At 41.2% G+C, this 14,375-nt stretch overlaps 1 long non-coding RNA gene across 2 annotated transcripts in view; it reads left to right on the forward strand.

Annotated features, from left to right (window-relative positions):
- The first annotated feature begins 4,441 nt into the window (after positions 1 to 4,441).
- LOC102029776 overlaps positions 4,442 to 14,375 on the forward strand; it is a 22,032-nt gene continuing 12,098 nt past the window's right edge. The window contains exons 1-6 of one of the 2 annotated variants that reach the window (XR_001234582.1): positions 4,442 to 4,474; positions 5,234 to 5,395; positions 5,494 to 5,603; positions 5,788 to 6,106; positions 8,308 to 8,543; positions 9,561 to 9,749. This is a non-coding gene — a long non-coding RNA (uncharacterized LOC102029776). The remainder of the gene's footprint in view (positions 4,475 to 5,233; positions 5,396 to 5,493; positions 5,604 to 5,787; positions 6,107 to 8,307; positions 8,544 to 9,560; positions 9,750 to 14,375) is intronic. The other variant, XR_261492.2, reaches the window with a different exon arrangement.

A 14,375-nucleotide genomic window follows, 5' to 3' on the forward strand; every position in this document is an offset into this window, starting at 1 on the left:
GATCCACGTGGCTGTCACTTCTGGAGCCGCGGTGGGGATCTGGGAGGAAAACTGAGCGCAGGGCTTGGGGCGTTGCAGGTCCGGCCGAGCCGGCTTGGCGCAGTCCTCCCGTTATCTTGGGACGCGCCCATCCCCCTGCGCTGGCCGTGGTGCCCCTGTTACCTCTGCGGCAGCCTCGTTCTTCCTGCAGTGTGTTCTTCCTCTTGGCCTCCCTGAGAGCTGGGCTGGCGGCCGCGGCTTTCCCTGGCAGAGGAGCTGAGCAGGCTGTTGGGACATTGCCAAGCCAACCAAAGAGATCTGTCTCTGAGACCGCCGTCGCCGCCCCTGGGTCCCACCAGCGGACGCTGTGCGTCAGCGGCGGAGGGTGGCCCTGGGAAGGAGGGACAGCAGACTAAGGGTGTAAAATGCAGACTCACTTCCCCACCCAAATGGATATTAAAAATGTAAATGAGAAGAAAGTTTAAATGAGCTAGGAGGGATATGATGAATGAAATACATTTGCTAGGTGATTGGAATTCACTGTCAAGTTTTTGGTAAGCCCGTGGGTGGTAGCGCGTTTAGGGCGTCTATGAGGCAGTTATTCCTCGCTCCCACTCATTTTACAGATGCGAACCCCGGCACAGAGAGAGTTGTAGGAAGCAAGGGGTCGCCTAGTGGAGCCTAGTTTAACACCGAACCTAAGCTATAGTCACTACTCTGTACACCAAGACTGCTAAGACTGTAAGAGAGAATTGGGGGGAGCATTAGTCATTGCGTTGCTGGAACAAAGTAACATACACACGCTAGAGGAGAAAGAGTTTATTTTGGCTCAGTTCATAGGTTTCAAGGATGTGATAGAGGAAAGCCTCTCAGCTCGGCACAGTCGGGAAGCAGAAAGACAGCAGGAGGTGAAAGGGGCAGGCACCAGACATGGACCCCAAGATAACGCTCCTGTGACCCACCCAAAAGAGTGCTTTACTGATCTCCCAGGTGCTCTCAAGCCAGTCAAGTTGACAATCAAGATCAACCATCCCAGGTGTCAGGGAAGAGGGAGAGGAGGTAGTTTGCACAGGGTAGCACCTTGACCAAAACCATAGAGTTAAGGAAGCCAAGTTGCCTAGCAACAACGCCATTTCTTGCATCCTCTACTTAGTTGTTGCATCACAAATACTGATGTTTCTCCAACCACATGGACGTTACAACACGTCTAGTTCAACAGAGGTCAAATATTTCATACTAATAGACTGATTCTGCCTGGCCCTGAGACATCAGGATAGGGCTCCTCTCTAGCCCTTTAAAATCTTCAAGTGAAGGATTCTCTTGACTCTGCGTGACACTAAAACAAAATCAGAGTTCTGAACTAGCTAGGGGAGGGACAGGACTTTGGAACCAGTATGATTTCATGCCCAGGTCCAAGATCAGAATGGGCCTATTACCAGGAGCCATAAAACACAGGTATCTGCTGAACAACCAGGCTCAACCCCTTGCTGAGATTCCTAGAGGCTTCAGGCACCTTCTATTCTAGTGATCACTCTTAGCTCCTGGGCTGTGCTCTCACTTCTTTACTGTTTCATCACAAATGGAAATGTAGATCCTTTCTCAATTTCCACCAGAAACCTTATTCATAATATTCAGATACTATTGTAGTAAATGTTTCAGAAGACTGAAGTGGGGTAGGAGAAAGGAGTTTATCACATTAGTAAGATATGGAAACCTCAAATTGTAGTTTGACCCATCGTGGGTCTTAGAATACCCTTCACCCACTTCCCTCCTGCACAAGGAAAGTTTTGGTTCATGTCTTCCTGGGAAGGAGTGCTCAATTTGGCACCACCTGGCACACTTGTCCCTGGTCCTGTTCCTCCCACCTCTTCTTTATTCCACCAAATTTAGGGTTCTGGGAACCCTAAACCTTCTTGATCTGTTACTCAGTCATCCAGTTCCCCAGCAAAACTTGTCTCGTGAGAGCACAGATGTTCAACCTTTTCACTTGCCTGGACCTCACTGAGCGAAGAGGCATTGTCTTGGGCTGTTTATAAACCATATACTACACAGTAGTTAGTGTACATAAGTAACAACATTGCTTTTATTTTTAAGCATTTTTATTATAACAGCCCAAAACAACCTAAACATAAAAATAGTGGTATATTTGACTTGTTTTTATGAAAATAATGCATCAATGTCTGGTTCGATGGAAGTGGTTGCAATTCTTAATGCTTGCTCAAGGTGCTTGTCAGAAATTGTTGATTTACTTTACTCTTCATGTGCTTCAGTCTTAAAAATAGTTGTTCACCAGTGTACATACTGCTGGAAAGACCAGTCTGGGAAGCCTGGTCTTAAAACGTCTATAAAGAGATGTGATCAAAGTTTTCTTTGAGTTTGGTGTCTGAGACAACTCTATACATTCCAAAAATTAATAAATAAGCAGGCACTTCTTTCCATTTAGCGATGTTATATATGTAATTATACTAACATCATAAGTAAAAACTATTTGACACATTTTTGTACTTTCTAGACCACAGCTGCTCAAACACTTTTAACTTGATTATTTTATGAAATTATACAAGCCCATTTTAATAATTAAAGAAAACTTAAGTGTCTGCTTAATAACAATAAACACTTGTCTTTACAGGCACATATGTGTATAAGCAGGTTGAAATACCATCGTTACAATTGGTAATGGCTGTGTTTCACTCAGTAAGTTGCACAAGTGCCTGTAATGCCTGATGCATGCAGGTTTTGAGTTGACTCTGTGTTATGGGTGCAGGAGGAGGAGTTAGCAGGGCCTGTGCCCCTCCTACATAGCATTTTTTTTTATTGCCTACACACTCCACAGTCTGGCACCATGCAACTGAGTCATGAAAAATACAACTCAAAATGATACAATAATGTTAAAAGTTTGTGACTTCGTGGCACCAAGTTACTAGCTGTCCAGGACTGCATGCTGTGTTTGGGGCACAGCTGCCTTAAGGGTTCTATTCTAAATGCATGAAGAAACTCAGCGAACCTTTTGGAAAGCTAGAAGAAAAATGTATTCTCTTGTATTAAAAAAAAAAAAACACGCTGATAATAACACAGCAATTTAACATGTACCAGGCACAGTTTTAAGCACTTCATCATTTTAAAATATTTAAGTATTTTAAAGATATTTGAAAATCAAAATGCCATGAGTTTTTATAAAGTAAAATGATACTTAAGTGGTAATACTCTGATTTCCTTTCAGATCGTATCAGTCTTTCACCTTTTTAAATTAAGTAGAAACCGTCATGATAATTTTAGTGTTTACATGCACTTTTTAAATGAAATGATGCCGTTAATAGAAGCTTCATGTTTTAGTGTCCTTTTGGGGGTCCTGGGGATTGTACCCAAGGCTTTCACCCTGAGCTACATCCTCATCTCTTTTTAATTTATTTTAGACAGGGTCTCAGTAAGGCACTAAGTTGCCCAAGCTGGGCTCGACTTGCAATCCTCTTCCCTCAGATTAGTGTTTCAATACCATTCTTTGGAAGAATATAAATTTAGCACCATCTCCATTTTTAAATATCTATGCTGGTTCATAGGAACTCAAAAGTATAAGAACTGCTACAGTTGGCTCTGAAAATCTATGATTCTGTGTATGTTTTTGACAGGAGTTGTACTTCTTTCAATGTGTTTTAAATTACATCATTAAAATTAAGCTGCCCCAGCAGCCTTCATGGGAAGGATCCATTTCACAGGTAAAGACTACTGAATACTGAAAGATGAGTTTTATGTAAAAATCACAGTCTTATCAACTAGAAAGAGACATGGGTCTCTGATGCTGCCAAACTTGGAATCCTTCCTGGTAAATACCAAATAGAAGGAGAAAGCCAAAGCATGTGAATATAGGGAGTTTGTGAGTACATGAAAGCCAATTTGATTAATATATATATATATATGGCAAGTATAGCAAAATAGGGGGAAACTAAGAGAAGTTTCAAATATTTCTTAAAATGATACTTCAAATGATTTTATGAACTGTGACAGTATAAACTATTTTTGAGTACCCCATGTGCCAGGCTCCTGGGGTGCTGAATGAACAGGACATAGTCCCTGCCCTCAGGGGTGCCAGCCAGGTGGAAGCAGATGCACACCACCAGAACTTTGATGATAACAGGTAGTCCCTGCTCTAACAGACGCACAAGAATCCTTTGGTTCAGGGGTGGGGACTGTTGACTGCTAGGAACAGAAGCTGCCTTAGGGTAACCTAATTGAAATTGGATTCATGTTAAAGTACTGGAATACTGCCAGAACTCAGCTGCAAGATGTTTAGCTGGGGCTTTAATGGAAACCCTGGAGCAAGAAGCACCTCCCCCCAATTCTTACCCAGTATTCTATCTTTTTTTTTTTTTCTTTTGGCTTTTTGAGACGGAGTTTCCCTATGTATTTCAAACTGGCCTTGAACTCACTATGTAGCCTAGACTGGCCTTGAACCTGCAGCAATCCTCCTGCCTCTGCTTCCCAAGTGCTGGGATTACAGGTATGCACCACCATACCCCATATCCTATTTTATCTCCACCTGTCTCTGCAGGTCTGTGCCATGATACTCTATAAGGCCCTTGGTTCCTCCTTTTGCCATGACCTCAGCATGCAGGCAGTGTAGAACCAAAATTGAGAGGGACCTATGTCTCTTGTATCCTGCTAGTTCAATCTCAGGTCCTGGGAGAGAATCTCCAGTTGGTCACAAAGCCCAGTTATTTATGCCCAAGAGTTTGCTGCTTTTGATTTGCTAGTCTAAGGCAAGACAGCTTCTCCATAGAGAAGGACAGAGAAACATGAAGGGAAGTTTTAGTTTGATGGAGCACAAGAGATGGATTCTGGCTAGGTAAAGTCAGGAGGAGGCTTTGTGAGGAAGGTGGAAATTTGCTTTAACCATTGAGGATTAGGTAGGTGTTCTAATCAGAATGAAGCAATAGTTCAGAAGTTGGAAAGTCAGCAGTTTAGAGAAACTGAGAGCAGGATGGCAGTCCTAGGTGGTATGAGTAGGGTTGGTTCAGGAAGGAGGGAAAGAAGATAAGCCAGCAAAGTGGACAACAGCTAAGTTATGGAGGGACAAATGTCAGGGCCAGGGCTGGATTCTAGCTGACAAACTTTGTGAAGTCTCCAAAGGTGTTTAATAAGAACTTGGCATGAACACTTTTCCCTCTGTCTCCTCCACCTTCAAGATCTTCACTCTAGAATAATCCAACTACCTCCTCCTCCTCTGCATCTGTAAACTGATGGACCTTATTCTCATTAGGACTCTCACAGCACACCACCACTCCTCCATTACTCCAGCCTGTGTCTTCTCCCATTTCCACGACGATACCATCAAACCTGGACCAGTCTCAGTCCTCCCAACCTCACCTGCCCTTCACCGTGCTCAAGAGAGGACCTGGCCTCCCACTTCACTCCTCTGACAGTAAGGATCATTTCTCTTTCTTGAAACTCATTCTTCCCTTGACAACACCATACAGGACACCAAGTGGGGTCAAACTTTAAACATGTTTCCTTGTTTAGGTTGTTAACAGGAAAGATGGTCATTTTAAAGTTGCCTGTCAATTCTGCATCTGGAGATGGTGTGCCAGTTAATCTTGACAACTTGACTGGCTTAACAGACTGCAGAAAAGGTGATTGGATTGTGAGGGTATGGACTTCATCAATGGATTAACCTACTGGTGAATCCATAGCTAAATGGACTATCAGGAGATGGGCTTAGTTGGAAGAAGTGGGTCATGGAGGCATGACCTTGGGGGCTCTATCTGATCCCTGGCCTCTTCCTTTCTGGTGCTTTCCCTTCTCTCTGCTTCTCAGATGCCAAGAGTTCAGCAGCTTTTCTCTACCATGCCATTCCTCTCTGATGTTTCTGCTCTGGACCTCCTGATCTTGGCCTGAAACCTCTAAAACCGTGAGCCGAAAGGAAATCTCTCCTCCTTCAAATTTTGGATTTCATATATTTTGTCTCAGTGACAGAAGGTTAATATGGATGATGATGGAGAAAAGTCACCCATAGGGAAAAACACCCTCTGTGTGTAGGGGGTTCCTGGAGCAAGGCCTTCAATGCTAGGTCCTGAGGGAACTGATACAAGTGATGACCCTACACTGATGGAACTTTCAGGAATGAAGAGAACAGGTGAGCTGATTCTGATCCTTCTGGGGACTCATTCAACATTCTATGGACTAGTGGAGTAATAGTAATGTTTTTTTTTTTCTTTCTCAATTGAAAGGAAAAACTGCTAGTAATACATCGAGAAGAGTCTAATAATAGCTCTAAATTCTATATAGTTTACACTTTAATTACTGTATTTGCCAAGCTCAAAACATCTTATCTCTCATCTGAGTCTATCTGCCACTTTCAACTCTCCTTTATTACAAATCAGAAACTGAACTAAACTCTGGAGCTGTCTCCACAGGTCATTTTGTCATTTTGCTCCGTTCCCTTCCTGGGACACTGATAATCACATCTCTCTATCTTTTTTCTTCCTTTCATTCTTCCTTTCATCCTTCCTTCCTTCCTTCCTTTCTTTCTTTTTTTAGTTGTACAAAAAATTGAACTGAGGGCCTTCTTGCTGAGCTACATCCCTAGCCCCGTTTTACTTTTTTATTTGGAAGCAAGTTGCCTAAGCTGGGCTCAAATCTAAAATCCTCTTGCCTCAGGCTCCTAGAGTGCTGTGATTAGAGTGTGACTGCTATGCCAGGGTATCAGAGCCTTTTTAAGGAGATGAGGCCTTAAGTAGCGTTTGTATGCCTCCTGAGGACTGATCTCTCTCTCTCTTTTCTCTCTTCTCTGTCTCCCTCTCTATCTCTCTGTGTGATTCTGCCTCTGTATCTCTGTCTCTCTCTCTGCCTCTGTGTCTCTATCTCTCTTGTCTCTGTCTCTCTGTCTCTATCTCCCTTCTCCTCCCCGACTGCTGTGCTGGGGATTGAACCCAGGGCATTATGCATGCTATGCAAGCGCTCTATCACTGAGCCACACCCCCTATCCTCTGTATTTTAAATTTTCTTCAAGCTGTTCCACTTGTGTCCTTCCCCTGATGCTACTCCAGTTTGGGCCACTGCCATCCATCCATAGCCTAAATTCCTACTATTGTCTCCTGACATATTTAACCACCTCCAACTTTCCTCACTTCTTTCACAGCTCTGCTGCCAAGCCAAATTAAGCTACTCCCTGCTTGCAGTCTTTCATCAGCTTCACACAGGCTTCTGGGTGGAGTGCTACTTCCCAAGTCTGATTCCTTAACCCTGTCACCATCTAGCCTCTGCCCACTCTTGCAGCCCATCACCTAACACTTCCACTTCTTACTTCTGTGCTCTGGCCTTCCTGAACTTCTTGAGATTCCTCCTTGTGGCTTCTTCTTTCTCCTCCTCCTTGCCTTTGCAGATCCTGTTTCTTCTACCAGAAACTCCTGCTCTTGCTCTTGCTTTGAGAGGCAGCTCTGCCTGTCCTTCAAGCGTAGACTGAAGTATTTCTCTCTAAGAGACTTCCTGTCTCTAGCATAGGCTTCACCCCTGCTCTATGCTCATAGAACATGTTTTCTCTTCCCCGTTCCGAGGCTTGTAGCAAAGAGTGTTGGTTGGTTCTCCTATACATTTTCACTCTTCTTTCATTCTGAAGAAGAATTTGAAAGCAGCAAAGTGTTCACGGTTATTTAAAAGAAAGATACTTCCAACCAGCCTTACAGATAAAAGCGACCAGTGGGATATAAGCAGAAGTTGGGTAGGAGTTCTTCAAAATGCCCAATCTTATCATGCTCCGTGGTTTTGGTCCTTCCCTCTCCCTCCTCTCTGCCTAGGAAACAGATATGATGGTTGATTTATATGATGACTTAACTGGCTTTTCTACTTCTGTTCACGCCACCGATAGCTGTATGGCTACTGGGACACTGATAATCAACACAGTAGCCACGGTGATTGTGTTAAAATATAAATCTGATCATGGTGCCCATCTGTTCCAAACCCACCAATTGTTTCTTTGATGAGTGAATATAAAGGGTGATAGAAAGATACAGTACGCATAATGAATTTTTAATTTTTAAAAAACATTACAGTAAAGGCTCCATAGCTGGGACTGGAAATGCAGCTCAGTGGCAGAGCCCATGCTTAGTATGTGCAGAGATCCGAGTTCAAACCCAGAGCTACAAGAAAGAAAAAAAGAAGGATGCATTGCCAAGAGCTGTAGGATAAATATATAGAGAGTGGGGAGGAATATCTTGGGTATTTTGAAAGGGATTAATGGCAATGTATGTTTTACAGTAATAATTTTTAAAATTTGGACATTCACTGTATTTTTTATCATCCTGTTGATCAACTATGAAAATTTCTGTCAAATAAAAGCATGGTGATGTATCCTTATCCACCTTATTCCCTGGTTCTGGCACTGTGAGACTTCTGGCTTCTCTCCAAAGTCCAAATGACCGTGAAAGCTGAATATTTTAAAACAATTTTGGACACAGAGGCAGCCACGACAATGCAACTAAAGATACTCTCCAAAGAGGACTTCTGGAATTGCACTAAAGATACTCTCCAAAGAGGACTTCTAGAATTGCTTCAGAAGATGGCAAGAACATGGGGTAAGTGTGTTTGAAGGGAGGGAAAGTATTTTGAGGGGAATTAATAATATGTCTTTTATAGTAATAACTTTTCAAAAAATTTAAGTGTTTACCATATTTTGTGATCATGTTCATAATGGCCTCTCAAAGACGTCCATGTCTGAATCCCCAGGACCTGAATATCTAGGTTGTAAGGTAAAGGGACATTAATAAAAGTGGGATTAAGCTTGCTAATCAGCTGACCTTCAGATAAGATTAATATGGATTATCTAGTTGGGCCCTGTATAATAACAAAGATCTTTAAAAGTAGAGAGGAAGGCAGGAGGGAGAGTCTGAGTGATATGAGAATGACTCAACTGGCCATTGCTGGCTTTGCAGAAGGAAGGGTCTAGTACATTCAACCTCTGAAAGCTGGCAAGGGTAAGGAAGTGACTTCTTCCCTACAGCCTCCAGAAGGCATGCAACTCTGCTGATTCCCTGGGGGATTCAAACTAGGGCTTGAGATGGGATCTAATTCACTAAGTTGCCCAGACTAGGCTCAAATTTTCCATTCTCTTGCCTCAGTCTCCAAGAGTGCTGGAATTATAGCCCTTACTATTATTTTTTGGAAGGGGAACCTCTCCTTTCCTCTATGATATTGTTCTCCTAGAGTTCTCAGTTTTACCCCCCCCACACACACATATATAAGGGTAGTTACATAACTGATACAGGTCTGGCCAATTTGTGTACCCAGTCCCTCTGACCACAGTGATTGCTCTAGAGCGGCTAGGCACGTGTCTCACAGGGGGCCAGTCAGAATCTACATGCTGCTGTAGAAAATAAGTTCTCTCTTATTGCTGAGTGCCATCTGGCATCACTCAGTGGAGAACGTCTATTTGCACAGGAAGCCAATCAGTCATGGAAAGATAAGAGGTGAGTGGAGAGACAGATGGTTCTCAATACGATGAGCTATTGGCTCAGGTTCCGCAGGCTCTGTTTTCTGTTGCTCTTTCTTGGAACAAACTTATTGCCTGCCCATTCTTTTTTTTTTCTTTATAGCTGGTATATGTTTTATCATTTGCTCCCCAAATAATCTGACTAATATGGAAGATCAGATAAGAAGAAAATGACAAGGGACTCCAGCCACAGGCAAGAAAGCACCTGGAGCCCATACCTGCAGAGAGTAATGCCACAGTCCTTTGAAAGAGGTCTTTGGAAGGGCTGAACTGGGATATCCTGGCAGAGTAGGTAGTTACTTGGCCTCTAATTACTTCTTATAAAACTGAAGCCTATCGTTCCCTATCTTCTTCCCTCTTAAAACACTTCACTGGTTTCCCACTGCTGTTAGGGTTAAGATAAAGCCTATGATCTTTGATCGGCTGTAAAGCTCTGATCTCCACTGACTAGGTCAGGTGCCTGTGAACGTTTTCTGAAAGGGCAGAGAATAAATACTTCAGGCTTTGTGGGGCATAGTGGCCTCATTGCAACTATTCAACCTTGCTGTTGCAGCTGAAAGCATCAGTCATAGGCAGTAAACAAATGGATATGGTTGTGCTCCAATAAAACTTTATTTATATGAGCAGGAAGCGTGTTGGATTTGGCCAGTGGGCTGTAATGTGGAGACCCTTGAGACAAAAGGTCTGGAACGTTTCCCCCTGTATACATCCAACTTTACTGATCTCCTCTTAGGACCTTCTTGCTCTAACCAACAGGCACCCTCTGTTCACTGGGCTTCTATGCAAGCTACTTTCTCAGCCTGGGATAGTCTTCTGACCCTTTGATGGTTAACTCGATATGTCACATTCCTGACATCCAAGCACTCTCTACTTTTCTTTAATAGCCTTTATTACTGTAATTTTCATTATTTTTGTGTTGGTTTGCAGTTTATCTCCCAACTAGATGGTAAGTTCTATAAGAATAAGACCTTGTACATTTTGTTCAGTATCTGGCATTGTGCTTAGTAAATAGTACTATCTCAGTATATATTTGCACACAGGCAGGCAGGAAGGATGAAAGGAAGGAAGGGAGGGAAGGAGGGAAGGAGATGGGGGAGGGAAGGTGGGAAGGTAGGAAGGAGGAAAGGAGAGAGAGAGAGAGAGAGAGAGAGACTGAGCATTCAAGAGTAACAAAAATAAATGGGATATTTTTCTCATCCACCCATTGTTGAACCCCAGAGAACATGTAGAATTGATCAGCTGGTGCTCCTGCTTGTCTGTTCAGGTAACTGGCAGCCTTTGTTACCTCAGAGATGTTCCCTGGAACAACTTCATCTCTCCCTGAGTCTGCTTGCCCAGAGTTATTCAAGCCTCTTGGATTCAGATTCCAGCTCCGAGACTTAGTGATTGTGTGACCATAAGCAAGTTATACGAGTGGGTCAAGCCTCACTTTCCTTTCTGTAAAGTGGAGATAATGAGACAGGGCTCTCGAGAGAATTTAATGAGATATTACATGAGATTCTATGTAGCTAGCCCTGGCACACATTTAATTTCAGTAAGTTAGTAATCATTAGTTACATTTTAGAAAAAGAATAATCAGATTATCTGATTAAACCGTCTGGGCCCATCCTTAACCTTTATGGTGTGTAAGATATAGGGAAAAACAGACTAAATGTTTAAAAATTATAAATAGAACTGTTAAACAATATTTATCTTCTATTCCTATACTGATAAGTATGGCTTTATAAATGGTAAAATTTTTTAAAATTGGAAAATTACAGTATTCATATATCTGAAAGTCCATAAAACATAAAATAGCTAAATTTAACTACTAGGCACATACTATTGATGGATAAATACATGGTTTATGAATGATCATCTAGTCCCTATATTTTTCCTTTTGTAGCAGAAAAACTTACTAGTTGTATAATTATGACCAAAGTATAAGTAATTTGTATGATTTTGATGATAATTACCTAAAGAATTAAAAAAACTATATTTTAAAATTTAAAAAAATTTTAAAATCTATATTTATGTTCAAAAAGTGTCAAATTTGAGTTTATTTCCATCAAAAGTATAAAATGAAATTAAATGTAGAAATAAAATTGAATATTTTAGAAGAAAATTTATTTTTAAAGAATGGAAATTATTAACATTAAAGGTAAATTAGGAATTATAATTAATAAACGTGAAAGACAGATATGGTGGCTCATGCCTATAATCCCAACACTCTGGGAAACTGAGGCAGAAGGGTTGCAAATGCAAGTGCTGCCTGAGCAAATTAGCAAAACTCTTTCTTACCCTGTCTTAGAATAAAAAAAAAAAACTCAGACATAATTCAGTACAAAGTCTTGGATTTAATCCCCACTATTGCAAAAAAAAAATATTTTAATAAAGCTGGGACTTTTATTTAAATGTTGACAATGGAAAACAATTTTAAATAATTAGAAAAAACGCTATTCACAACTCCAGCATTCATTCTGTCAACTGAATTGCCAACATAAATAACCATTAGAGCTGGGTGTGGTGGCACATGCTTATAATTTCAGCTATTTGAGAGACTAAGCCAGAAAAATCTTAAATTTGAGGGGCTGAGAATGTAGCTCAGAGGTAGAGTGCATGCCTACCATTTGAGAGGGACTGTGTTCAATCCTTAGTAGAAAGAAAGGATGAAAGAAAGAAAGAAAGAAGAAGAAAGATTCAAATAAAAAAGAGGAAAAAATCAGGATCACACTTCACTTCTGTTATCTAGCCTTATAAATGAGTAATGTGAATTCTTTTATCATTAGTGTATATTTCTGAACTACCCGTGTGCATTTTTGGCATCAACACGGTACTTCACAAGTACTTTAGGAACCACAAATAGAATACAAAAGAAAAAAGATGCTCAGCATTACAGGGAAAGATACTTTGCTATACCAAATCTATTTCATTCATGTTCTCTGGGAGGAAGGAATTGACAAGTTAATTACTTTGCCTTTTTTCTTACTAAGGGGTCTTGCTGTGTCGGCCCTCTGTGCTCTGAGGCAGTGCCTAGCTCTGATACTGGCAGGAGCAACCTGTTTAGACCAGAGAGAACAAAAGGCCAGAAATGTGGAAAAATAGTCTCTGAGGCATGAATAATGTTGGGCTCAAGAATGGATGTTTAAGGTTGGGTGTAGTGACGTGCCAGTGTTACCAGAGCCCAAGCGACAAGGATATATACATGTTCTTTAATGTGTGTGCGGTATTGTGTGGTCCTTGAGGTTAGGGGCCGCTCTTCTCTTGTCCAAATCTGAGGGCAATAAAAAGAAGAATTCCATGGATGATTGAGTGATAGGTCATTGGGATGTTTGTATCGTAAACACATATTTCTGCTTAGCCTGCAAGAAATCTCTGGGATTATTAGGGCTTTAGAGGACAGTTTTGTGCTGTGGAGATATACAACCCCTCTTTCTCATAGCATTCCTTTCTGCCTCCAACTCATTAAAGGGATGGAATTCAGCAGCCTGGCAGCTCACTCTGACTCTGTACTCTATACACTTTTGCTTAGGAGAAGTGGAGCCACATTAGACAAGAAAATTCATATTTGGCAATCAAGTACTTTAATTCTTAGCTTCCTGACCGATAGCAGAGTTTCAGAAAAGTGTTTTGATGAGTAACTTAATAATAAACACATCAAAATGAAACAGAACTAATAACAAAGAAGAATAAGATCCTGTTCTATTGGAGATGCCCATCCCCTTTTTTAAGTCAGGAAAAAGACCACCAAGATATACTACTGTGAATGCCTACTAACAATCTTTTCAAAATAAATGTACCACTTCTAGGCATGCTACAGTAGATTAGGCCTGGCCCTCAAATACTGGACTTTGTATAGTATTCCCATTTTAGAGAGCAGGAAATGGAGGCACAGGGGAGCTGTGTGACTCGAGACACCCAGCTACTAAGTGGCAGGGACACTATTCCAAGCTAGGCTTATCCGTGTGCAGAGTCTGGCTCTGTAATCACTGTGACACATGGGCTCTTTGCTCCCACTCCATTTCACACCCAAGGGACCAAGAAGTCAGCTTTAGTAAAGAAAACTTCAGTGAGAATCCTGGCTGACCACTTTTTTTCCTTTTCTTCTTAGTGTCACCCCAAAAGACAAATAGGTCCTAATAAACCCCTGTAAACAGTTAATAAGCATGTGTTAGGGTTAGGTTATAAGACATTGTAAAACAACATTTCCTGACCTACTTTTCTGATTGAGTAAAAACCTGACCGCTGAACTTTGGGGAACCTCTAATTACCAAATGCTGACTTGTTTCATCGTTTGAAGACCAATGCACTTTACAAGGTTATTGCAAATTGAAAATGTTCTCACAGGAACCCCATGAGTCATCAAACTGGGAAACTTGTTCTAGTCCTATGAAATATTGACCACATCTCTATATTTTGCCAGTTTTCTTACAATTAATAAGATATCTAAACAGCTTTGGGACATTTTTCACATTCCATGGAATCCACCCCTTTAAAGTGTACAGTTCACCAGTTCTTAATGTATTCAGAGTTGTGTCACCATCACAATCTAATTTTAGGACATTTTCAACACCCAGGAAAGAAACCTATACCCAGCAGTAGTCACTTCTCATTTCTATCCAGTGTAGGAATCATTTAATCACTTTCTGTCACCATGGATTTTCTTAATCTGGGTATTTCATGTAAATGGAGCCATATATGTGGTCTTTTGTGTCTAGTTTCTTGCATTTAGCATGATGTTTTCAGGGTTTACCCTGGTGTAGCATGTTTCAATACTTGATTCTTTTTTGTGGTCAAATAATATTCCATTGCATGAATATACAACTGGTTTATGCATTCAAGAGAAGAAAAATCAGACACTTGGGATCAATTTACTATCTTTACCTGGGAATCTGATGACCATATATATTTTATTTGGTTTTTTTTTTTTTTTTTTTTT

Source organism: Chinchilla lanigera, unplaced genomic scaffold, assembly GCF_000276665.1.
Source record: "Chinchilla lanigera isolate Chin_1 unplaced genomic scaffold, ChiLan1.0 scaffold00030, whole genome shotgun sequence".
Lineage (NCBI taxonomy): Eukaryota > Metazoa > Chordata > Mammalia > Rodentia > Chinchillidae > Chinchilla > Chinchilla lanigera.